This window comes from Euprymna scolopes, chromosome 33, assembly GCF_053919585.1.
Source record: "Euprymna scolopes isolate OS-2025 chromosome 33, ASM5391958v1, whole genome shotgun sequence".
Taxonomy (NCBI): Eukaryota; Metazoa; Mollusca; class Cephalopoda; order Sepiida; family Sepiolidae; genus Euprymna; species Euprymna scolopes.
The window spans coordinates 76242133-76254827 of record NC_136514.1 but is presented as its reverse complement, the minus strand read 5'-3'; positions in this window follow the sequence as shown (position 1 = coordinate 76254827).

Here is a 12695-nt window from a genome sequence, read left to right as displayed (position 1 = left end):
AATTTTTATTATATATATATATATATATATATATATATATATATATATATATATATGCATCTTACAAACCAATAATTTTTGTTCAATTTCGAAACCCCTTAAATAGATAACTTTTTTAACGTTAAACATACCACTAACGTATAGAAAGGAAATAATAAATAATTGTATACACAAACCAAACATAACTTAATAATGTCAATACAGGAATGATTGTAAAATAAAAGCTAAACTAACCCATCACCTAAAGAAATAAGGAAAGTATTACCCGTATGCACATGTTAAACCAAGGTTACGTTTTAATTCAGTCGCCTTTTGAGTCACACTTTGAGTAACCCGTCAAAAAAAAAACAAAGAAGAAAAAATTCAGTTCAGCCACAGTTTTTGGTTGCGAAAAGCCTTGCTATTTGCTAATGAAAACATTAGCTCATGGACGGGAATAGCATTGAATCTAATTGATTATCTAGTAAAAATGAGCACTACATGTATATATAATTAGATTCGATGATGTGACTAGTCCTTACGGGAATGAAATGCGGAAAAATAATTAGTAGCGTATTTCGACATACATTTTCATAACTATCTTGCTTTACTTAATCATTGCGTTAAATAGTAAATGTCGAAACATAAATATTATACGTCTGTATAAAATTTTTTATAGATACATGAAACCTAAATTATAAACCTAACATCCTTTTCTGTCTGTTTGTCTCGATTTTTGTCAAAGTTCATCTCGTAGGGCAGATTGCTGAAACAATCTTTTACTTGGTGCTTGTATCACTAAGTGAAAGATTATTATGGAATATTACAATTGAACTGGAAATATGTAAGTATTAAACAGAAAGGACATTCCATCGCATATACCAGCAAAACTTGGCAAGACTTCTACTAAACAGAAAAGGGAAATCAAAAGGAAACAGTTTTATTCAAAATAATAGCTTTTAGTGTAAGTCAGTCAAAAAAGTAATACATCGATACAAGATAAAAAAAAAAACTGTGTGATGATTTTCCTTATAAAACCATATTTTCTTAATTAAACATAAGCTATTAAAAACGTAAGTTTACTTATTATTTTTTGGAAATTGTTGAGTTTTATTCAGTAAAGCTAAGAAAAAAAGAAATAAGAAACTTTTACACAAAAAAGATCTACAAGAAATTGATGCTAAACAAGCAATGGACTCGAAGAAGGAACGAAACTTGCAACAGTTCGTGAAAGGAACATAATAATTATATGCTGTAAACTAAAATTGTTTACTTATAAAACTTTGATAAAATCCGAAACCGTCTACCGATGTATAGGTCAGAAAAAGAAAGGAAACAATATTGCTAGCCGGAATAAGTCTAAACTAAACGATAAATTCCTTGTGTATGACTAATGCGTTAGATATATCTATATTCCTATATTTTTTGTGTGTATTGATATTCATATTAAACCCCCTTTTTTCTATTTATTTATTTTAAAAAAATACAACTTTGTTATATATCGGTCGTGGAATTGCATTCATCCGCAAAAGATCTAACTAATTTGCCTATTCTTTTAAACATTCATTTTAATTAATTCCCTGTTATATTTTTTTCGGTTAAGTTAACTATTACGTGCAATTATATTCATGCAAATATTTTACATGATTTATACTTGCATAATATTTGCGTAAAAAGGTTATAGTAAACAAAATCTTCTTTCTAGATTCTCGATGGTGGCGCACGAGTCATTTTTTAAATTTTTTAAATCATTACTATATATTGGACCCAATATAATATAATAATAAATACGAAATCTGCATTAATGAAAACATCATATTTAAGTGTATTTTTCGACCGGGCAATGCCGGGCGGTCTGATATATATATATATATATATATATATATATATATATATATATATATATATATATATATGTATGTGTGTGTGTGTGTGTGTGTGTGATACTATTAAAAACGAATGTGTGATTGTATTCTTTACGTGATACGCGATTCAGACTCATGAAATTTTATATTGCAAACTATACTTTAAAATATCAAAATTATGGTTAGAAGGAATTCTGTACATTGATTATTGTTCATAAGGCATATTTTATGCTTTCTTTTTTGTGTCATTTTTAATAATAAATTCCAACCCTTCTCTTTTCTGAAGACGTTCGTGGATTTGAATGAAATCGGTTAATTTCAGGTTGGTTTTATTTTTGCTTTTTGGTGTTTAATTATTTTTCCATTCTTTATTTTTCAAGCATCTTGTCTACTGGATATTTCATTTAATGAGCTATTATGTGTTATATCCGCATATTTATGCATGCATGTATATTGAAAACATTGCCAGGGCCGCTGCGAAAAAGGTAGGCTCTCTCTACCGTGCTAGAAAACTACTGACACCTGAAAGTATCCTGTACCTCTATAAGGCCACCATTCGCCCATGTATGGAGTATTGTTGTCACATTTGGGCTGGTGCATCTGCTGCTAGTCTCTCGCTCCTAGACAAGGTTCAAAAGAGAGTCGCCAATCTGATAGGCCCTGAACTGGCATCTAAGCTTCAGCCTCTGTCCCATCGACGAAACGTTGCATCCCTCTGCCTGTTCTACAAGTATTTTAATGGTGAATGCTTTGATGAACTGCAGACACTTGTGCCCCCACGACGTAGACACCCTCGACAAACCCGATAGGCAGCTAAATCCCACCCCCACACAGTAGAGATCCCTAGATGTAAAAGATCTTTCTACTCCAGTAATTTCTTCCCCAGAACCGCTAGACTCTGGAATTCCATTCCAGGTCCCTGCTTCCCTAACTGTACTGACATGCAGAAGTTCAAATGTAACGTGAACCGACATCTTGCTGCCCAAATCCCAACATAGTGCCCGAGTAGTTGCTGCCCCTGATAGTAGCCCCCTACACCAAAGTGGCAATGTGCCTTGTTTTGGGTGAAAATGTAATAAAAAAAATGTAAAAAATGTATGTATGTATGTACGTATGTATGTATGTATATATATGTGTGTTCGTGTGTGTTCGTGTGTGTGCGTATGCAAGTTTATCTATGTATATAATGTATGTATTTATATGTATGCATATACATAAACCTAGGTCCGAAAATTTTTCTGTCGATTTAACTCTGTACGTTTAAAACTTTAATCTAAATTCAAATATTAATGATAAAATATTTTTTATCTAAATGACTGTATCGAATGTACTTGATGACGATGCTTCTATCATTTAACCTTGTAACTGGTGTAGTAGACACCTTTTCCTTGTTTATTGCATGATTTTTAAGTTGCTAAAAATATCAATAATAAAATTACTTGGACCGAAATTATTGCACAATTTTAACTATAACTGCGATGTTGTAGAAACCTATTCGTTCGTTAATTGTATAATTTTTTTAAAAAATTGCTTAAAATATTCTATTAAATGACATTTGGTTTTAAATATTTACATATGATTTATTTTATAACACGCCTATGTAACAGTATTATTTAACTTACATTAGTTTGGTGAAGTAGAAACGCGTTCGTTTGTCGTATTCCTGTGGGGGTATATTCTGTACATATATAAACGTGTAAGCAAGGAGTGTCTTATTGAATGTGCGTCCGTCCTTCTTACATGTATTTACGTGTGATCACCTAGTTTTCAAAATGCCACAAAACGTATCCGGTGTATATTCACAAATAACGACAAGTAAGGGACGAAATAAATAGTTTTGTCTCATGCACAACACGGGCGAATATCATTCTATGGAGACACAATATTCATCCAATTATCCTGTTAGACGGAAAGCTGCAATGAAAATCCTTCCACGAACAACAGACCTCTGGTTACTTTTCTACAACCTATATCCCATAATGTTTGTTCACTCTTGGAAATGTTGCCTCCATCTTAGTTATCGATTTTGCCCCTGCTTGGTGCCATTCCGTCTCTTGACCGTATTTCCCAGCCGCCTGTTATAGACTCCATTTTCTAAGGTGTCTCTAAACTCGTCATGTCATGTATCTACGTAAGAAAAAGTCCTTGTCTGGTCTTTTGTCACGTATCTTTGTTTATTAAAACTTAACATTCCAATCCTGTTTTATTAAGCATCCTTCTAAACATTTTATTGTTTTACATATTTCTGGCTTAATAATTTCGGCACTAAATCCCAGTTCTATTTTAAAACATTCTTCCGTTATGAAAACACTTCGTTATTTCCACAATATATTTCAGTTCAAATGGCGAGGGACATACGATGTTGTCAGGTCATAGTATAATACGTTATTTTATGAGTTTATACGATGTTGCCGGGTCATAATATAATACGTTGTTTTATGATTTTAAAGTTGATAAAAAGTTTAATAATTAATGAATTTTGTGACCTAAATGATGGCAAAAAGTTTATTTGATAACGAATGAAGAAACACCCTTTAAAAACATACTACTGATCTTCTTATCTGCATTTAATTCCTAACCCGAACCTTTTGAATATTTACTTAACTTCAATCTACACTAATATTGACAGCACTCCTCCGACATTCGGGCTATTAGCACGACTTCTTAACTTCGTCGTGTCCTTTCCGCTGCCAAACACTACCACAATCCGTCCTACTTCCTATCGCAGCCATCCCTTTCACGTGCAAGCTTGAAACCCTTTTAACAATGCCTGTAAGAGAAAACACACCATCCCACATTGTTAAATGCGTACACATGAAAAAGAACGCAAAGTTTCATAAACCCCTCCGAAAGCCTATTTCCCTTCCAAATGTAGCCGCTCTTTCCATAAGGCTTCACACTCTTTTATTGTTTATCGATTGGTAAGTGAACATTCTGTTTTGTTTGCCAGTAAAACCTAATTGTGGACTGGTTCATATTTATTTTGCATTTGAAACCTGCATTTGGAAATCGTGATTTGAATGTAAGCCAAGCGGCGACATAACAAACCTGAATAAGAACGATGAGACAGAGAATAAATATGTGAATACCTGTACTTGGAAGTTATTAGACGTTCACGATACTGATATATCCAAACCAACTATTCAATTTATCATTATATTTACGCAATACAATTGCGATTCTGTAGAAAACTTTTAGCAAGAGAGCTCAATAAAAGATTAGTAAGATTAGTACGCGAGCTCAATAACAATTAAAAGAGAAAAAACTAAAAAAAAATTAGCTTGATCTCATTATAAATTTATTTCAGCCCAATAGGGTTTTTCAAATAAGATTTTCCGCTCAATATGATAGACGGCAAAGATTTTACGGCTTTATATATATATATATATATATATATATATATATATATATATATATATATATATATGTATGTATGTATGCACACGCAAATGTAAAAATATGGTTAATCAATAACACCAGTTAAAATGATGACGATCATCATCATCATCGTCGTCGTCGTCGTCGTCGTTCTTGTTTTGAATGAATCAGATGGTTATTGTCGGCATACTTTTCCCGATATCTTCTTAGTTAGAATTCTTTCTAGAAAGATATCGAATACTTGTACGACGAACCACTCGAAGATTTAAAATATCCCTAAGTGGATATGTTTCCGTAGTACGGACTGGGTTCGAGCTTCGTATCCCCTGGTTGTTAGTTAATGTCGTTAGCAACTTAGTCACTGTAATCACACGATGGCTGCTTCCGTTATTGTTACTTATAAGCAAATACTAACTTCAATCAAATATATTAATATACTAGCTGAAGTACCCGGTGTTGCCAGTTTGTATTTAATATATGTTAATATTCCGTCCTCAAACATAATTATCTTATTGATTAAACGAAACATTAATTCATAATGACTTCTTTTTCCACATTTTCCTTGAAGTAGGAGCAGTAGTTGCGTTTTATTTTATAGAGGTCTTGTCAGTTGCCTTAATTCTGTTTTCTAGTTTAATATTTGATCTATTAGCCATTCTTCTTTCAAAATATGATGTAAAAATTGGAATTATTATTTTATATCTTAGTGCGTATCTGAAAATTGTTAAATCTACTTTTATTTGAACTATTTAATGTACAATATATATAAAGATGACATTCGTAATCTATTCTGTTAATGAAACAATTAAAATTAAGTTTCAAGCAGTGTATATCTAACCACTGGTAAATGTACCTTTAGCATAATATTTGAAGAGCCTATACATAAACAACACATTGGGTGTGATCTCTAACAAGCGTGTAAATGCAGAGTTTTTTCAGGATTTCTAATGCGTTAACAACCAATATACATTGGCCTTCAGAAAAGCAAGTTGTTTGAAGATTATATCCAACAACTTTCGGGCTTTGTCTTTGAGCTTTATTTGTAGACATGGCAAAACTAATTTTTATAGGGAATTGTAAAATGGCATGTCAGAAAGAAATAAGGGGAATCGAAGGAATTCACTTTTCAAATTTCAACTTATTTTAATGGCTTCCAGAACATTAGTTTTCAAAGATTTTATTGCTAACCGTATGCCATTACAGATTAGTTGGACCAAACACTTAATAATTTAACTGGAGTTCATTCCTTCAATATCAGGTTACGATGTGGGATTCCACGCGATTGTAGTTAATTCTACAAGAAAATCAACTTCTGGTCTTCATTAATAACATAATTAATGGATTGATAACTCTTGAAAATGATTATAATTGATACAAACAGCATCATTTCTATGAGCCAAGATTGCCTTTTTACGAAGCCATCCAACATTGCGGAAATGTTTAGCAATATCTGGGAAAACTTTAGTCACCAGGTCACCAACTGAGTTTACCGTCTGGCCACATGGTAATTTGTGCAATTCAGATTACTATTCAATGTTATTGAACCAGTGCCAATGAAAAAGGAGATGATTGAGAAAAGTGATCCAGACTGATTATCAAATAAATGTGTCTTCACAATAATATGCTCCAAACTGAAAACCAAAAACGTAGTTATCATACAATATTGCAGAAGTTCTGGATTTTCAGATCACATTTTAAATGGAAAGAATGAAATTCGGGACCTAATAAAACGTTCGGTTCCCTAGGACAGCAGCATTTTGTTTAATAGATAAACCACCAATTGCAGACAATAACGTTTGATTGGACCTATCTCTCATTTTTACCATTTTAAGGGTGACTTATAGTAATATCATAATTAAATATTTAAAATGTAAAGTTTTGGTGTAGGATGAATACGATATAAAAAGAATTGAATTATACTTACAATATTCCAATGTCTTGCCAATTGCCGCTTAGTATTTTATCGACGCGGAGAATATGAAGATAAATTTTATAAAATTGATTGTTTTTGAACAAATTAACATTTTATTGAATTTCGTTTAAAAACAATGAGCAAGAAAACTTCTGTTTATGTTTGAATGATTGCTTTCGTGCCAACCTTTCCTTGGTTGATTTCAGTCTCGTGGCGATTTTTGGATTGGAAATGTCAACTCTTATAGGTTTTCGGGTATGCTGACAGTGAATATCACAGTTAAATTTGGGGCTGATAAAAAGTTTACCGGATATGAAAAATATGATATCCAACGCTTATGTAATCACTGGCAACCATTGTGTTTTCCAATCGAGTAGTTAGTAATGCGCATGTCTGTAACTGAAGCAGACGATATAGCAATTTTTTTTTTTTACCCTCAACTAGAAAAATTGGAAGTTTTATTCCGAAAGTTGTTCTCAACATAAGAAAGTTGAAGTGTTTATTCCGGAAGCCGTTCTTAACATGGGGGGTATTTATTCTAATAGCAGTTCTTAACATGGGGAGGTTGAGTGTGTTTGATCTAAAAGCTGTTACGCATGCGCATTACTAATTCCTCGGTTGTTTAAAAAATGGCTTCCAGGGAGTACATTTAGTTTTTATGTTGAATAACAAATGTTTTCATATCTGGAAAATTTTTTATCAGCCTCAAATTTAACTGTAATATTCGTTATCAGCATACGCGCCAACCTGTAAAGTCAGTATTTCAGAGGAGAACGGTGAGTTGTAGTTTATGTAAAATAAATACTAAAAAATGTGTATTTAAGTCAGAGAGACCAATTATTTAAAAAGTATCATTGAAATTAATCTTTGTTTTTCTTAAAATTTAATGATTATTTATATTTTATTTTAAATTTCTATTTTGTATTAAAATAAACTTCTGTTTGGTGTTGTTATTATTTTCTGAAAATATTTGAATTCAGTAAACGTGTAATGAAAACTTTCTAAAAAAATATCACAATGCACGTATTAGAAAACATTAGAAATTTGTGTTTGAAATTAATATTTGTTTATTTAATCCATGAATAAATAAAAAAGAAGAGATATATAAGAATGCCTTCTTATTATTTCTTTACAGAAAAGAAAAAGAGAAATTATTCATAGGAAAAGAGAGAAGTTATTTTTAAGTAAAGGAAAAGCTAGAGAAAAGAAAATGACTTCAAGTGAACAGGAGTAATAATTTGAATTAAAGAAAAATAGGATTATTAAAGTTAGGCTAGACTATAAATATTTTTAACTTCAGAATCTCGAGCAATATTTACATATTACTTGGAAAAATGAAGAAAGAAGAAAAGAAACGTAGAAACATGACATTAGCCTAAGTAAGCTTTTGTATTAAAACTGTACTTAAGATTTGTCCCCTGTTGTGAAAGATTTACACAAGAAAATTATTATTATTTTTTCATTCAATTTTTCTTCGTTCATAAAGAGATTCGGACAAAATAAATTTTCAAAAAAATAATTATCGTCTTGAAAGACAGTAAAAGAATCTGTAAGAAAATACAAATGAAAAAATTCATGTTCCAAGTCTGTAAATAAATATTTTGATCCCGCTTGCCGTAAAATATGTTTAAATATATTTAAAATCATGTTCGCATTTATTAATGGCAAAGTGATATATATATATATATATATATATATATATATATATATATATATATATATATATACATATATATATAATTATATACTGTTCTGGCTACACATGGAGTACTCTAGTCCGGTTTTTTCACCACTGGTAAATAAATATATATATATATATATATATATATATATATATATATATATATATATATATATATATATGCACAGTAGCGCCCAAAAGTTAAAGAACGGTCATTGAGTGGCTTCTAACTTTATCTATGAAAAGGGGAAAACATTTTTTGGTGAATTTTCCAATGTTTAATAATGGTAGTTAAATAAAAAAGAAATTATTTTTAATTTTGAATACATATTAGTTTGTTTTTTTTACATATAAATAAACTTAATTAAATTACAGGCGTCCAAAAGTTAAGTAACGGGGAAAATGAATACAAACTTTAGCAATTTTAATAACAACTTAACAAAATGTTGCCTCCGGATATTCGAAAAAATCTATCTATACAAGAAAAACAGCTTATTTGTGACCATTGTGATGAAAAAAAAAGACCATAGGGGTGATTGCTAAAATATTGAACAGGTCTAGAAGCGTTGTTTTTCGGGATATTGAAAATAGAAAAAGAAAGTTTCTGAAAAGAAAAAAATAGAGCCGACCCTGAATAACAACTAAAAGGGAGGATAGAAAAATCACTCGATCATCTCGTTCTGATCTGCGGCTTCGATATCCCGGGATTTTACATCCGAAACTGGGCAAAAAATTCCAGACAAACGATCTCACAAAGATTAAACGAAGGTGGATTATTTTCAAGAAGTCCATGCTCAAAGCCTTTAATTTCTATTAAAAATAAAAAGGCCAGATTGTTATATGCCGAAAAACATTTGTTTTGGGAACAAAAAAATGGAAAAAGATTCATTTTAGTGATGAATCTAAATTCACTCTTTTCGGATTAGACAAAAGGCCACATGTCAGAAAAAAATTAAGAAAGACTGTCCCCTAAGTGCTTTAAAAGTACAGTAAAATTTGGAGGCGTATTATAATGGTATGGCTATGATATTTTCAAAAGGAACTGGCCCATTTGTGAGGATTCATGGATAAGTAAATTCCCGATTGTACAGAGAATTGATTAGAGAAAACGTGGTTCCTAATCTTTCTGATTCTGATATCTTTATGCAAGACAACACACCGTGCCATAAAGCAAAAATAGTTTTAGAAGAGCTAAATAGATTCAATATTTGCGTTATAGATTGGCCAGCTCAGAGACCCGACCTTAAGCCAATTGTGTGGAAAATTAGTGATGATAAGATCACAGAACCCCCCCCCCCAAAAAAAAATCTTGATAATTTATGGGAATGTATAAGAAAATCCTGGAATAATATTTCACCTATAACATGTGAACGATTAGTTCTGTCTTGCAGCAAAATATGCCATAGTGCGATTAAAAACAAGGGGCTTTTCACTAAATACTGAAAGGATTCTTTTTTCTTTCATTAATAATTTACCCCGTTCCTTAACTTTTGGACACCAGTAATTTAATTAAATTTGTTTATATGTAAAAAAAACTAATATGTATTACAAATCAAAAATCAAAAATAAAATTATATTTAACTATCATTATTAAACATTGAAAATTCACCAAAATGTGTTCCCCTGTTTAATAGACAAAGTTAGAAGCAATTTAAAAGAAAATGATCGACCGTTCCTTAACTTTTAGACGCTACTATATATATATATATATATATATATATATATATATATATATATATATATATATCCGATTTCAATTTGCCGATATGTATACGTTATTTATCAATCCAAACAAAGATTGTGCTCGTTATAAACAACCCTTGGTGTATAATAGATATTTCTGTTAATTTCAGTGTTATGTGACCAATAGTTTAGAAGTTTGTCGGTTAAATACTTACACGCACACATGTCTACTATATATATATATATATATATATATATATATATATATATATATATATATATATATATATTATTTATATTGTTATTTGATTATATACATGTGTATTATTACAATAGAAAAATGCGAGCATGAAAGTAATATGTTTAAAAAAAGAACAAGATATTCTAGTAAAAGATATAATAAATTTATAACTTAAAAAATTACAGCATTTAGAATTGATTATATAATGTTAGAAAATGAATTTTTTTAATTCTTTATGCTGCAATATTTTAAGCTATAAATTTATCATAGTTTTTAATAGAATATCTTGTCCTTTTCTTTTCCATGTTTAAGCTTAACTATATTACTTTTCATGCTCGCATTTTCTACTGTAATCCATGATTTTTCCAGGTTTCTAATAATTTAACTTGCTCGTTGTTTAATTTCAGTCTTTTTTTTTGCCCCCATAAATATAACATACATATATGTAATAACACTATATAGCACTAGTCTCTCTCTCTCTTTCTCTATCTCTGTTTCGCTTGTTACCTCTCTTTTCGTAAATGCGATGAATTGGTAGCAACAGTAGTCGCTGAAGCGACGTGGTTGCTATGGAAACCAGTCATAAAAAGCGTCGCTCACCTCCTTACGTTTTTCTTTTTACGATTTTGAGCACCTATAAATTCATCCTAACTTTTTTTTTACTGAACGAAAATTGAATTTTTTTTTTCACAATATAGCTGAGAAGGTGATCTATATGCTGTAATAATTGTTTAAAATTTGCTCGAAAAATGAATGAGCGGCGAAGCTTTAAAGCAGGCTATTAAATTGCAGAATGGCTATGCTACTTAATATTAACTAGTAATATTAACTAGTTCATTGTGTTTCTGTTATATTTGTGTTGCATTAATAGTGTAAAGTTACATTTAAATAACAATTTTCCATTATGCAGAGTTTCTTTTTGCCTTCTCGATTTGAAATTAATTTTTAAATTGATGCGAACACTAGGATACTTCAATTAAAAGTCAAATATGAACAGGTAAAATTATAAAGGAATAAAAGGCGAATCAAATGAGGTATAAGTTGTTTAAACTGCTACACTCAATTTAGCTTAAATTTGCGGTTTTCGAAAAGATGATAAGTGCGGACTTTCTTTTTGGTGCCACTGTACATTTATATATTTGCCAATTTTTATATGACTGTGTCGTTAGCTCAGATAGTAGAGAATAAACAGCCTGCTAGTATGTTATAAACTTGACATTGTCTGTTGCGAAACAGTTTCCACTAAACAAATTTGTAATTTTGGGTCTACAGACTTGAACTTGATATATAGGGTATTGGGACATGTAGTACAAAATCGATTTTATTTTAGCAGGTAAAAATAGAATTGAAGAAAAATGTACTTGGCAGACGTGGTTCGACATTGTGCGAATGTTGTGCGCATGTGCGAATCTGTGTTTGTACGTTTAATAGCGTTAATATTGCAAGTTTTGATATAGTAGAAAATATAACTAAAGATCTAAATGCTTTTGTTTCGCTTCTAGTCATATTTTATTTTTTTAACTTTTGAAATTACTAGTATATATTGGACACAAAATACAATCAATAGAGTATTAGCTCTTTAAAAATAAATACGCAATCGGCAGATATTAAAATATCATGTTTAAGCGAATTTTCCGACCAGGCAATGCTGGGTGACCTTTTAGTAAAGAGGAGAAATATTGGTAGAATAGGGTGATTAATAACGTATTTGAATGCAAATTTTAATTGTAAAGATGTTCAGACAGTAATAATTTAAGTAAACAGAGTAGGAAAGGAAGACGAATTTATTAAAAAAAATAAAATGCAATAAATAAATAGTAAAATAGAAATAAACCAGCAAGGAAATAAACTAAATAGCTAATCTTATTGAATTTGAGAGAGAGTATGTCAGAAAAGTGAGTTATAATTGTACTAAATTTTAATTACCTAATTTAATCTACTTTCCCGTGCTATAAC